The sequence below is a fragment of the Canis lupus genome, chromosome 28, assembly GCF_003254725.2.
Source record: "Canis lupus dingo isolate Sandy chromosome 28, ASM325472v2, whole genome shotgun sequence".
Lineage (NCBI taxonomy): Eukaryota > Metazoa > Chordata > Mammalia > Carnivora > Canidae > Canis > Canis lupus.
Window position 1 is genome coordinate 25,434,416 of NC_064270.1, and position 13,236 is coordinate 25,447,651.

A 13,236-nucleotide genomic window follows, 5' to 3' on the forward strand; every position below is an offset into this window, starting at 1 on the left:
CTTCCTTTCTAAAAAATAGTTTTTTAAGGTATAACTAACTACCATACAAGTCACCCATTTAAAGTGTACAAATTAGTGGTTTTTAAAATATTAACAGAGTTGTGCAACCATCACCACAATTAATCTTGGAACATTACTCTATGAAAAGAACCCTCATACCCACTAGCAGTCATCCTAGTTCCCCCATGTCCCCAGCCTTGGGCAACCACTAAACTATTTTCTACTCAATAGATTTGTCTGTTCTGGAAATGTCCTATGATACAACTTCCTAAAGACCATTCCATTCTGTGGTCTTTTGTGCCTGGCCTCTTTCGCTTAGCATAATGTTTTCAAGTTCACCCAAGTGGTAAAATGTATCAGTATTTCATTCCTTTATGTTGCTAAATAATACTCCATTGTATGGATATATCACATTTTGTTTATCCATTCATCAGTTGATGGACATCTGAATTGTTTACACTCTTGGCCTATTACAAATAATGCCGCTACATACATTTATGTCCAAGTTTTCATGCGGATGCATGTTTCCATATCTACTGGGTCCACTGCATTGTTTTACCCTTAATCAGGTGTTGCTTCTTTCTAGCCTCTCATTCCTAAGCTGAATTCATGATCTTCCTCCCCGCCCCAAATATGCTCCTTCTCCAAAGTACACTACTGGTTCCACCACCTACCGACTTGCACAATCCAGAAACTTACCAGTCATCCTTTGCACCGCCCTCAGCTCTTCCATCCCACACCCTACTGCAGCCCATGCCCAGTGCAAGCAACTCAAAGAGAAGCTTTCCCCAGAGGAGGCTTTGCTGACATTCTAGAATCAATTGGGAATTAATCAGAAGCAATTCTTCGCAGACTTATACCCTCCATTTACATTTGTGGGATTTTTAGATCAATGGTTGCTCACTATTTTATCTCAAGTGCTTAGCACAGTGCCTATTTCTAGCAAGGCGATCAGCCTCTTGTGATTGGATGTGGATCACATTTCTTTTATAACATCTCCCAGATCCCAATACAAAAGTATTGCCATGGAAAATGTGTTGACTTGAACTGCTTTTCTGTCTCTTTTGAAGAATTTTTAAAAATTAAGGTATAATTTACATATAGCAAAATTCACCCTTTTGGGTGTACAGTTCTGTAAGGATTGATTGATTGATTGATTGATTGATTGATTGATTTAAAGTAGGCTCTACACCCAAAGTGGGGCATGAGCTCACACCCTGAGATGGAGTATTATGCTCTATGGACTGAGCCAGCCAGGTGCTCAGTTCTGTACGTTTTGACAAATGTCTACAGTCAGGTAAACAGTTAAGACGCAGAACATTTCACTAACCCCCAAATTTCTATGTGCCCCTTTGTGGTCAACCCTCCCCCTCCCCTGTTTCCTAGAAACCTCTGATTTGTGGGGTTTTGTCCCTATAGTTTCACCTTTTCTAGAATATCTGACAAATCCAATCATATGTTATCTAGCTTTCTGATTCTGAATCTTCTTTCACTTAGCACGATGTATTTGCACTTCACTAGTGCTGTTACGGTAGATTATTCCTTTTCATTGCTGAGCACTATTCCACTGTGTGGATGAATCCATTCCCCAATTAAAGAACATTTGGGATGTTTCCAGTTTTTGGCAATTTGAATATAGTCAGGATAAATACTTAGATACAAGTTTTTATGTGACCCAACCAGTTTATCCAATTGGTTTCAATTGGACAAATACCTAGCAATAGGATGTGGGGGTCATATGGTAACTGCATGTTTAACTTTATGAGAAATTGTCAAACTATTTTCCAAAGTGTTTGAATCATTTTGCATCTCTGCCAAGAGAGTTTGAGACTCCTGGTTGCTCTGCATCATCCCCAGTGCTTGGTATGTAAGAATTCTCACATAGTCTGGATTCCAGTCCTTTATCAGATACATGATTTGCAAGTACTTTTTTTTTTTTTTTTTTTCCCAAATGGAGGCTTGTTATTTCATTCTCTCTAAGATAGCTTTTGGGGAAAAAAGAAAAAAAAAAAAAAGCTTTCGAAAAGCAGAAGTTCTTAATTTGTATTAAGACCAATTTATTACTTTTTAACATTTTATGGATCATGCTTTTGGTGTCACACCAAGAACTTTTTGCCTAACTCAGGGTCATGAAAATTTTCTCCTAGAAATTTTGTATGTTTAGAGTTTTTACATTTAGGTCTTTGATCTATTTTATATCTTCTCTATCTTGTGAACTTTTCATCTGCTTTGGATCCCAAATCTAATCTATGGTTTACTCATCTATGGTGCTCTCCAGCCTTTCATCTTGTTGAGGGCAGAGATTGCATCTTCTCGGGGTTGGCAGGTGCATGATCCTGAGAGGGAGTTCTGCTTAAGCTGTGAGCCCCAGCCCCTCACATTACTCATCCTAGTCTTGCCTGATTTAATTCATGTTTATATTTTCCACAACATCAATCATCGTTTCTTTTTTTTTATTATTAATTTTATTTATTTGACAGAGAGAGCACTCGAGCACAAGCAGGGAGAGCAGCAGAGGAAGAGGGAGAAGCAGGCTCCTCGCTGAGCAGGGAGCCCTATGCAGGTGCTCCACCCCAGGACCCTGAGATCATGACCTGAGCTGAAGGCAGATGCTTAACCGACTGAGCCACCCAGGTGCCCCCAAGTATCCTGTCTCTCCCTATTCTGATACTGAATAGATGTTACTGAAATTTTAAAATGATATATTAGGATGGCTTTAGGGCTGCTTATGCTATTGAAAATTAAGGGAAATTAGCACAACTAGTAAAACAATTTCTAGTTATTCAATAAGCACTGACTGTGCACTGTACACCTACTACACACCAGACACTTGAACACCTCTGGGTGGCCAGACCTCCAGGAAGTGATTTCATGGCATGTGACCTTATAAAAGTGTGTATCCCTTTCCCCGGAAACCAGAAATACAGGATTGTATGACCAACCAAAGTGCTCTGATAGGAGGTTTTTAAAATCTGAACTATATGCAAGTAGAAAGTAGCACTGGATACAGAAACAATGTAAGACGAGGGCCAAGGTTCCAGGGCCACTTCTCACAAATAGAATCTCTGCTTTTGTCCTCCCATGGGCTTCTTTGCATGTATCTCTATGTCTTCTGCTGCCTCTTTTTAAAATTTATTTATTTTAGAGAGACAGCAAGAGAGCACGAACAGGGAAAGGGGTGAAGGGAGACATAGGGAACCGGTCACAGGACTCGATCCCTGAGCCCTGCGATCATGACCTGAGCTGAAGGCAGATGCCTAACTGTCTGAGCCACTCAGTGTCTTCTTCTTTCTGGTCTCTTGTAAAGACCCTCATTATTAGATTTAGAGGCCCCCCAAATCTAGAATGATCTGGTGTCATCTCCAGATCCTTGCCTTCATTACGTCTGCAAGGACCCTTATTCCAAATAAAGGCATATTCTGCGGTTCTGGGTGAACATATCCTTTGGTGGTTCATTATTGCAACCCACTATCGATGCTTTCATATATTAGGATTCAAAAAAAAGTAGAGGGCACCTGGCTGGCTCAGCTGGTAAAGCATGTAACTCTTCATCTCAGGGTCATGAGTTCAAGCCCTATGTCGGGGGCAGAGATTACTTAAAATAAGTAAATAAAAACAGCTGCTTTCATGTAAAATAAGAAATTGTAATCACAAGTCCTGGCTTCCTGGTTCTTACTCTCGCTCCAGCCAGGCCCTGAAGACGGTTACCAAATTTCCTTGGAGTGACTGTCTCAATAGAAAACATAAGACTGGGTTTCTTCCCACTTACCCCACTAGCCCACAATAGACTGAGGACACAGTGAACACACTGGGGGGAAAAATAAGTCATTTGATACAATAACAGGATTTCTAGGCCATTTTTCCAACACTCAGAGGTTTCTTACAGTTGTGGGCAGAGAAAGGGAGAAGAGATGCCAGGGGATTGTTTTCCCTTTCAACACCAGTGAGCCTGACTGGTTCTCTCTCATCTCAGGCTTCTTTCAATGGAGACAATCTCCTTCATCTTCTTGCAAATGAGGTGACATTTGAGCAGATTCTGATGTCATCTCTTCAGAGGGCCCGGCTCCAGGGGTGCTGTAGGACCTTGCTGGTGACTTTGTAGGAGGCCACTGGGGGCCCAAAGGCCTCTCTGCAATGGCAGACTTCCAGGCCTTGTCTGACTGTTGGTTCCATGAGTTAGGGTGACAAGGAGTGACAAAGCCTAGTGATGGATGCTCGGGTTAGTCACAGGCCACCTCTGCTCTTGACCTGAGACTATGCTGTGTGGGGGCAGGGGTTCCCAAACCAGGTGGATCATCAGAATTATATGTAAGTCTTTCCATTTTGTTCAAAGATACAGCTTCTCAGCTCTCACTCTAGAACTTATGGAATCAGGATCTCCTTATGGACTGAAGCATGAGCTTTGCAGTTAGACCTGGGCCCCACCTTCTTGGCTGCTTCCACAGGCAGCTGGTTGTATCAGGCAACCTCTGATTTGCGTAGCCAGGGTTCCCCCTCTCCCATGTCGCTGGTAGGGATCATTCATAACGCATGCGTACAAAAATGTGCATTTGGTGGAAATTATTTGATTAACGATGACTAAATATTAGCAATTTACTCTCAGTTGTCCAAAACACTTTGTTTTTATGGGGAGGACAGAAGTAATTATTCTACTCAAACAAATAAGGAAAAAAAAAACAAAACAAAAAACCAACCCCAGGAGAATCCAGCTGAGTTTTGCTCCTATCTGATGGGAAGTAACCACCATGAATATTTTCTAGCTTTCATTACGAGAGGTATGTTCCAACACAAAAGTAGGAACGAAAGGACCTACTCTTTCTGTGCCAACATCTGTCCAGTTTAGAACAAAGTGTTGTTATTCATGGCCAGGCTCCACCTTGCCGAGAGAGGCTGTATTTGTCTTTGCAAAGATGGTCCTTTTGGCAAATCATGAGAAAACCACGTGCTCACAGGGAGACCCCAGAGAGCTGTGGCAGCCTTTGGAGGAATGTGGCTTCTGGACTTGATGGGTTAGAACCTGACCCAGCCCTGGGTTTACCCTTCACAGATGAAGTGAAATAATCTACACAAAGTACAGAGCCCAATGCCTGGCGTTCCAGAGGCCCTCACCAAATGTCTGCTGCTGCCACCACCCACCCCTTCCTTATCATCTGGACTCGTGTACCCTGGAGCCAGATTCCCAAACTGTGTCTGGAAGCCGCCCAAGGCTTTGCCCTGCCTCCAGGCCCTTAGGGATGTTCTGGGAGGTTCTACCACTGAAGCATGCTAAGGGCAAAGCAGAAACTGCTTCTGCTTTGGAGTAGAGGTTTTCCTAAGCCAACTTTTCTTTTTATCTGAGGGGAAGGGCTGAGTTAAAAGACAGCTGCAGGGGTACAGCACAAGTAAATACGGAAAATCCTCTCTAGGGGCTGCCATTGTACTTAGTACAATGGCAATGGCGGGCTCAGAGAGCAGTTTTATCCAGTTGAGATTAGAAAGTAAACTCAATGTGGACATATTACCCCCTTCCTCCAGAGCCTGACTCTACAGCCCACCCCTGAGGGCTCTAGGAGTGGAAGGGGGAAGACCCTGACTTTTTGTCAGAGTCCTGGCCTACCGTGGGCGGGGTGTGGGGGGTGGGGAAGGAAATTTAGGGTGTGGAGGCAGGTTCTCAAGGACGGGGTTGGGATTCCCAGAAGTTTTGGGCACTTGTCCTCTGACCACCCTGGGCTTTCTCAAAAGCTGCCAGCTCCAAGTCCCCACCCTTCCTAGGGTTTTCCGGCCAACAATGAGCATGTCCAACAGGGCAGGGCTGGTGACACACCCAGGCAAAGCTGGCCCGCGGGGAGGGGGACCCCTCTTCCCGTGATGGGCAGGAGGGGCTGAGTAGGACTGGTGGCTTTCTGGAGCCGAGGAAATGTGCCCAAATACTGTAAGGACGGGCAGCTCAGCGTTTGCTGCCTTGGTTGTTGTGAAGTAATATAGTTAGAAAGATCTTTTCTCCAAGCAAAGTCATCTTTCATGAAAATGAGTCTCAGTTCTTCCACAGGTGGTGTTTCTTAGCATTCCTCATGTGGCTTAGGGAAATCCTCCTGACCCAGGAAATATTGGGGCCTAACAGGTTTGAAACCCCTTGGGGAGAGTGGAGCTCCGAGCTGACCCCTTTGGATGCTTCTATTTTGAGCAGCCTGCCACTTTGGCTGGACCCAGCGCCTGTGGGGGCACCTGAGCCCTTCTCTGCGTGACAGTTGCCTACATGCTGAACTTGAAATTGGGGAGTTGGGGGGTGCAGGTGGAGGGGTAATGTAAAAGCTATATGGAATCAACCACATGATACGCTTAGCTCAGGGCTGGGAAAATATAGGTCCTTATTACACGGCAGCGACTTTTTTAAATAAAAGCTTATGCTTGAGTGTTCATCTTGCATTATGTCAGGTCCTGTTCTATAGGAGGCTCACAACAACTCTTTGAGGTAGCTGTTATTACTCCTATTTTATAGAAATGAAAATTGAGGCTTAGAGAAGGTAATGCAAATTGTCAGTAGTTACATAGCTAATTATTGGTGAAGCTGGAACTCAAACCCAGACAGTTTGACCCCATAGCCTGCACTCAACTGCTGTTTAATACTTTCTGTTTTTACTATTCACTGGCACATCTTCAGAGGATCTCAATCCTAGAGTATTATTGGACAAAGAGCGGGCTGTTGTTGAAGCATATAAAAGAAATTGTGGGCTTGCTTTCATGCTGCAGTACTTATAAAAGACGGGGAGAAAAAGCTCAGAACAAAAACTAAAATTCTTGAATGATTTAACTATTTAAAGTAGGACCAAGAAACCCTCATTACCCAACACCACCTATTAATGTAATGCTTTCCCATGTCTGAGTACCTTGCTTCATTTGGCCTAACAACCCCAGAATGTAGCCAGACGCAGGTATTCCTTCCTAATTTACTGATGAGGAGACTGAGACTCAAAGTAGATGGAGTTCTTCAAGTCTAAGCAGCTATTTACTCTTAATAAAGATTGCTGTTTCTTGAGCAATTACTATGTTCTGGGTGCTGTGCGGTGCTCAACAGTTATAATGTAGCAGCAGTCTTCTGATGGGTATTATTATTTTGTCCATTTTGCAGATGAAAAGTTGAGGCCTGGGAGGTGAAATAATTGGCCCTAAGACTTAGAGCTAGTGAAAATCCCCTCAAGCTTGCTCATAATAGCACAATGGCAGCAGTGATGGGGCTCATGGCCTAGTGAAGGGAACTGGCCAGTCTCACACAGAGAATCTCCTCTATGCAATGCACCCTGGGAGACTGAGAATGTGGGAGACTCCATCCTTGCCCCTGGAAGGTCATGGAGATGCAGAGGAAAAACAGTATAGGATTTGAAGATAGGCCTCAGTTCTGTGGCTTACTGGGTGATGATCGGGCACATTTCATTAGCTTCTGAGCTTTGGTTTCTTCACCTGTATATAGCACAGCTACAATTACCTGTCTTATAGGGCTGTCATGAGAAATATGGTTAACATAAAGTCTGGCACTCAAAAGAGACCTCACTGCAGTTCAACAGAGGAGCAGAAACACAGGCAAAGCTAGCAGTACTAGGCAATGTTTGAAAAGTGTCACACGTGATGTTCAACCATAGGCGTGCAAAGAATTTTCTGGGGCAGGTTGGGTTGGGCCCTTCAAGGCAGGCTCTTAGGGAGGGTGTGAACTCAGGCTTGTCTTTGATTTAGGGCAAATGGAGCCCTTGGGAAATTCAAATGGGTAACTCCAAAGAGCTATGGATGACCGATTTCAAATAGTCAGTGTTGCCATTACCTCCTGTCCCTGGGGCCAGATCCTCCCGCTCTCCACCTCCTTGAAGAATTAATTGGACATTGTACAGGAGAAATGCCATTGTCAAAGCTACAGAGGTGGGAGAGGGCATGGTGTGTTCTGGAAACTTGCAGTGGTTTGGGAGAGCTGGAGGGCAAGATTCAAAGGTGGGGCATTGTGGGAGGGGAAACAGTGGGTGAGGCAAGGGCCATCATGAGAGGCCCAGGACTGCCAGCCATAGGCCAGGCCAGGACTTGGCTGTGTGTGAGGGCTAACCACTGAAGTGACACAGGGAGTCAACCTTCAATAAAATGGTGATCACAGTGGCAAAAATCACAGAGAGCTCAAGATAAGGGCTGAAGGTCCACGCTGACTACGGTAACCCCCCAGAGGTGATGCAAGTGGAGAGGCCTCTCACTGGGCCTTGTGACCTGTTTTCTACGCTAGCAACCTAAACGTGCCAACTGTCTGGAGTACAATCTCAGCTTCTGCCTTTGTAATGAGGGGTCCACATGGTTGCTACTATGACTGGCCCCTGGACAGGTGTTGTGGATTGCATCTTTGTGTCCTACCGCCCTCCAAGTTTATACATTGAAATCCTAATCCCCAGTGGGATTGCATTAGGAGACAAGGATTTTGCTAATTAGATCTTGAGGATGGAGCCCTCATGATGGGATTAGAGACAGAAGAGCTTTCTCTCTCTCTCTCTGCCATGAGAGGACACAAATAGAAGACGACTATCTACAAACCTAAGAACATTCTCACCAGACACCAGATCTGCCAACACCTTGGTCTTAGACTTGCCCAGCCTTCAGAACCGTGAGAAATGAACATTTGCTGTTCCAGCCACCCAATCTCAGAACTCTGTTACCAGCACCCTGAACTAAGACAGCAATTTTGATAGACACGGAGTGGAATGGCTGTGGTCAGAATAGGTCATCTCAAATCTAAACACATCCTTGTATTTTCTAGCAGTCCCCAAACTGTGGCAGTGAGAATAACATGTAAATCCAAAATCTAGAAGACCTTCTTCCCTTAAAGTCTGATAACACAGGGGAGGTCAAAGCTTTGAAAGACATCTTTCTACCATTGCACTGCAGCGACTTAGTAAATGGCCCATGCTCACGGTGGTTCAGAAGCTCTAGTCCTCAAAGTTCCTCAATTGTCCTCCAACTTCCTCAATTCCCCCTTCTTGTCCAGATGATGAGACTCTCACTGCTCTGTGTCACAAAAGCAAACATCAGGTAGACCAGGACACCCCAACAATTCTTTTAAATATTCTCCTTTTAGGGGTGCCTGGGTAGCTCAGTGGGTTGGGCCTCTGACGATTGATTTTGGCTCAGGTCACGATTTCAGCGTTGTGACACTGAGCTCTGTGATGGGCTCTTCGCTCAGTGGGGAGTCTGCTGAGGTTGTCTCTCCCTCTCCCCACCTCACCTCTGCTCATGCCTTCTTTTAGTCAAGTTGGTCAATACGGTCTGGATGACTGGACACACAGTCCCGGAATATACCATTGCTATTTGTTGCATTTCCCTCTCTACAGGGCCCTCTGTGTGATCAAAATGCATTCCTAAGGCTGTGGTTTGATCCTTTGGTTGTGTTCTGGTCATTTAAAGTCGGACTGTACTTCTTCAAATGGGAGAGACCTTTAAAGGAAGCAGGAGGGTGAGAAAGGAAACACGGCGTGGAGGCGTTAAATGAATAGAATAAAGCACACAACTTTATTCACTGAGTGGTGAGTGTACAGCAGTGACGCAGAGGACAGGGCGGGGGAGCGGCGAGTGCTGCTTGCAACAGGAGCGTGGAGCAGGTCAGGACCAAAACGCACAGCAACGCGGGGCCAGCTGGCTGCCCCTGCCTCTGCACACTAGTCCGTGGTATTCAGGGCATGGACGGACACCCACTCACTTTCACGGGGGGACACAACACATCTTTAACACAGCAGTTCTTCCAAATATTCACTTTCATATTTTTGAAAGGGGCGGGAAGGAAGAACTAACTGTATGTCTTCTGACACTTGCAAAAAAATTCCATTAAATTGAACTTAAAATGAAAGGACTCCAAAGAGATATGATGCAGGATCGTCGGCAACTCACAGAAACCACACACATTTATTATTGGACGGGTCTGTACACAGAACCCAAGAGGAACATCAATATTGTGGACAATTGTTTTTTTTTCTTCCATGGGATAAGGAAACATAGGCATATACAATCACTAAGTGGCTTTCTGAATGGTAGTGGATGTAGTATTGTCTCCTGCTACCTTTGGTGAATGGGTTCAGAAAGTGGCTCATGGGATCTTCACTCTTGAGAAAGACACTTTTGGGAAGAATTTTATTTAATGATAACAATTGCCAGTCGATTACACCAACCATCAGAAAATACTGGATTTGTTTAATTTTGCTGGGTTTACAATATATTGTTTAGAAAGTTTCTTTCAACTTAACCTGACCACTTCCCCCTTCCTTTTGAGTTTGCCATAAATTAAATTCACCCGAATAAAAACACAAAAATCCATATGCAAAGTGTAGCAATCACTATCTCTTCATGGCTTCCTGGGCAGCAAATGGAAAGAGTGATTTTTAAAGCCGGAGTAAAAATTTCTCTTTCTTTCATTACAACATCATTGGCTAGTTTCCTTAATGTACATTATCACTATAAGGTGGTGTCACAGCATATCTCAAGCCTGAAGTAATCTCTTTTTCTGAATAGAACATTCTTCAAAAGGGTACACTAATGAATGAGTTGTAGGGTTTACTCACAAACGGTTTGTCAAAAGAAAATTTTAAAGATCAAGTCAAGTCAAGGCTGGCCTAGGGAGGGTAGATTAAACAGTGCCCGGTAATACAGAAGATGTGATTTATAAAAACTGAGCTTGCCTCAGAGGTCACAGAGGGGAGATTACATGGAGTTCATGTTCTTCCACCATCTTACCTGACAGAGAGAGGGCCTGCCTGCCCCTTCAATGCGCAGAATGCTAACATCAAGCTTTTTGAAAGAATTTTTAGAAAGACCTACCTAGTCAAAAGTGGTTAATTTCATTTTTTTTTAACTTGCAAAAGCATAAATATTTTATATAATCATCTGAGAAGCAATTCTTTAGAAAAAGGTGTTTGCTTTAAAGTGTAAAGAAATTAGGTGAAAGTTTTATAAACATTTCCAACAAGACTTCTCTAGGTAGAGTTGATGGACATCACCAGATTGAGAGGATGAAAGTTGCAGTGGGAGTGTGCACCGTATTACGCATTGACCCTGGCTTTTCTGTTTGAGGTTTCAGAGAACAGGCAGTTTATTCTTTAGTTATTGAAGGAGTCACATTAAGAACATTTCATAACTAACCCAAACTGAAATGTAGATGCATAGCTGGCTGTATGAGTTCCCAAATGCTCTTTATGTCTCATCTTAAATCACACGGGAAGAATAAATGGTATCCTGGCTCTTACGGAAAAAAAAATTTAAAGGAAGCGCACTGACTTTCACGTTGTCAGAGGCCTCTTTTGCTTCATGCAGTGGTTGTGTGTGCTTAAGGAAACACAAATAAGCCCAACGCTCAAAAATGTAGCCCTTTGGGTATATACCAGGAAAATGTGCCATGTCTTGAAGTCCTTCCCCAGAGTGAATAAGCCCTGTTCATTTGACTGTGTTAACAACTGGAATTTCTATGTGCAGTGCAGACTGGGGTTCAAGCAGAGAACACTGATCTCCTGTACAGTGGCCTAGACATTTTGAGGACAAGCATGCTGAGCCCAGTTTAGAACAAAAATGGATAGGTCATTGTAGCCCATGTATTAGATTTGGCAGTTAGGAGAACCAGTTGCCTCATGACCCATCCCTCCAGCTGGAGCTTTCTGCTGGGACTGGAGTTGGGGAAGTCACTCCAACATTGTTTTCCCATGACCCTCCCCAGAGCACAGCACTACTCTGCTTGCAGACAGGACGCTACTGACATTTCCTGGAAATGCATTTTTGCACGGTATAGTTTAAATTAGCTAATACACTTGATATAGGAAGAAGCTCCTCCAACCCCCCAAGTTGGATGGAGAACTGAATTCTAAGATATAAGAAACATAGAGTTTCATTGGTGGGAGCAGACTTTGGGTTCAGATCTTTAACTGTCATTGCAGTTGTTCTCACACTGACATTTGCTCTGCATGTGCATAGGTCATAATTATTTTTTCTTTTTTTTTTTTCCATAGGTCATAATTAACCAATGAAAACACTGAGGATCTTTTATTATCCCCATAATGAAAAAATTCTCCCCACCAGCCTAGCACTAGGACCCATCTGCCATCCTCATTATTGATTATGGGAATATACTGTGGTCCCCACTCCTCATACTTTGCCAGAGCAAAGCAAGGACTGGGATACACAGGCACTGCACCGAGGCTGCTGATGCCAGAGATATCAGAGAGAAGATGGGACAGCCGAAATATTGAATTAGAGCAAAAGGCCATGGAAGGCACCAAATAGCAAGTTGCAATCTGGGGCCTTCAAACGGAGGAGGAGCTGGTCATCTCACGTTTGCCCCATCAGAATCATTTACAAAATATGTTAGTAGGTCCAACACACACACACACACACACACACACACACACACACACACACACACATGCATGCTCCTATTTGTGAGAACAGTCCTCAAACATTCAGTGTCTAGCACTGAAAGGACAGAAGAGGCGCTTGAAAGCAATTACAGAGCTCAGTACAGCACCCAGTTGATGGAGCGTGTCCCAAGGTAGAGGTCTGCAGCACAGGTTCTGACACTATTTTTACTTGTTTTTTACCACCAAGATCAGCTACTAACTAATCCGAATCCGAATCCGAATCCGGTGGCAGCAGGAAGAATTTCTGAGCTTTTATTAGTAGTGGCATATGAAGAGAATTTGAATGATTTCTCCTTTGGCTTTAAAATGGAATTTAAATTCCTAGGCAGAGCCCCCAGAGCACAAGAATAAACGTGAAAACTGTCCACGGGTGGAGCTGGAGACACCCTTCCTTGTCCGCCTAACTCACGTGAGTCGCAGCCAGAGGCTTCCAGGAATCATGATGGGGTCTTACACTTGAGTTTTGGTGTAATCCTAGGCTCCACTATGAATCTTGTGTTGCTGAATCTGCACACTCTGGTGTGTTGCTCTGATGTCCACATATAGCCTGATGTGAGGTCCGGGCTCTTCACTGTGCTGCTGACCTGAGCTTCATGAATCATGGAGCATGCTGGCTTCTGACACTGACACCCTTCCATGAAGGATGCCCTGTGGGGTGCAGTTTGGCCTCAATCCCGACCTCTGAGTCATGCGCACGTGTGCAAATGTTCCTTAGAAGCTGCAGCCCAGCCGGACAAACATTCAAGCAGGGATGAAATGTTAAAAGAACATGCAGACTCCCCAAACTACTCTGGGTGCATTCACTTACACACACACACGCGCGTGCACACACGCACACATA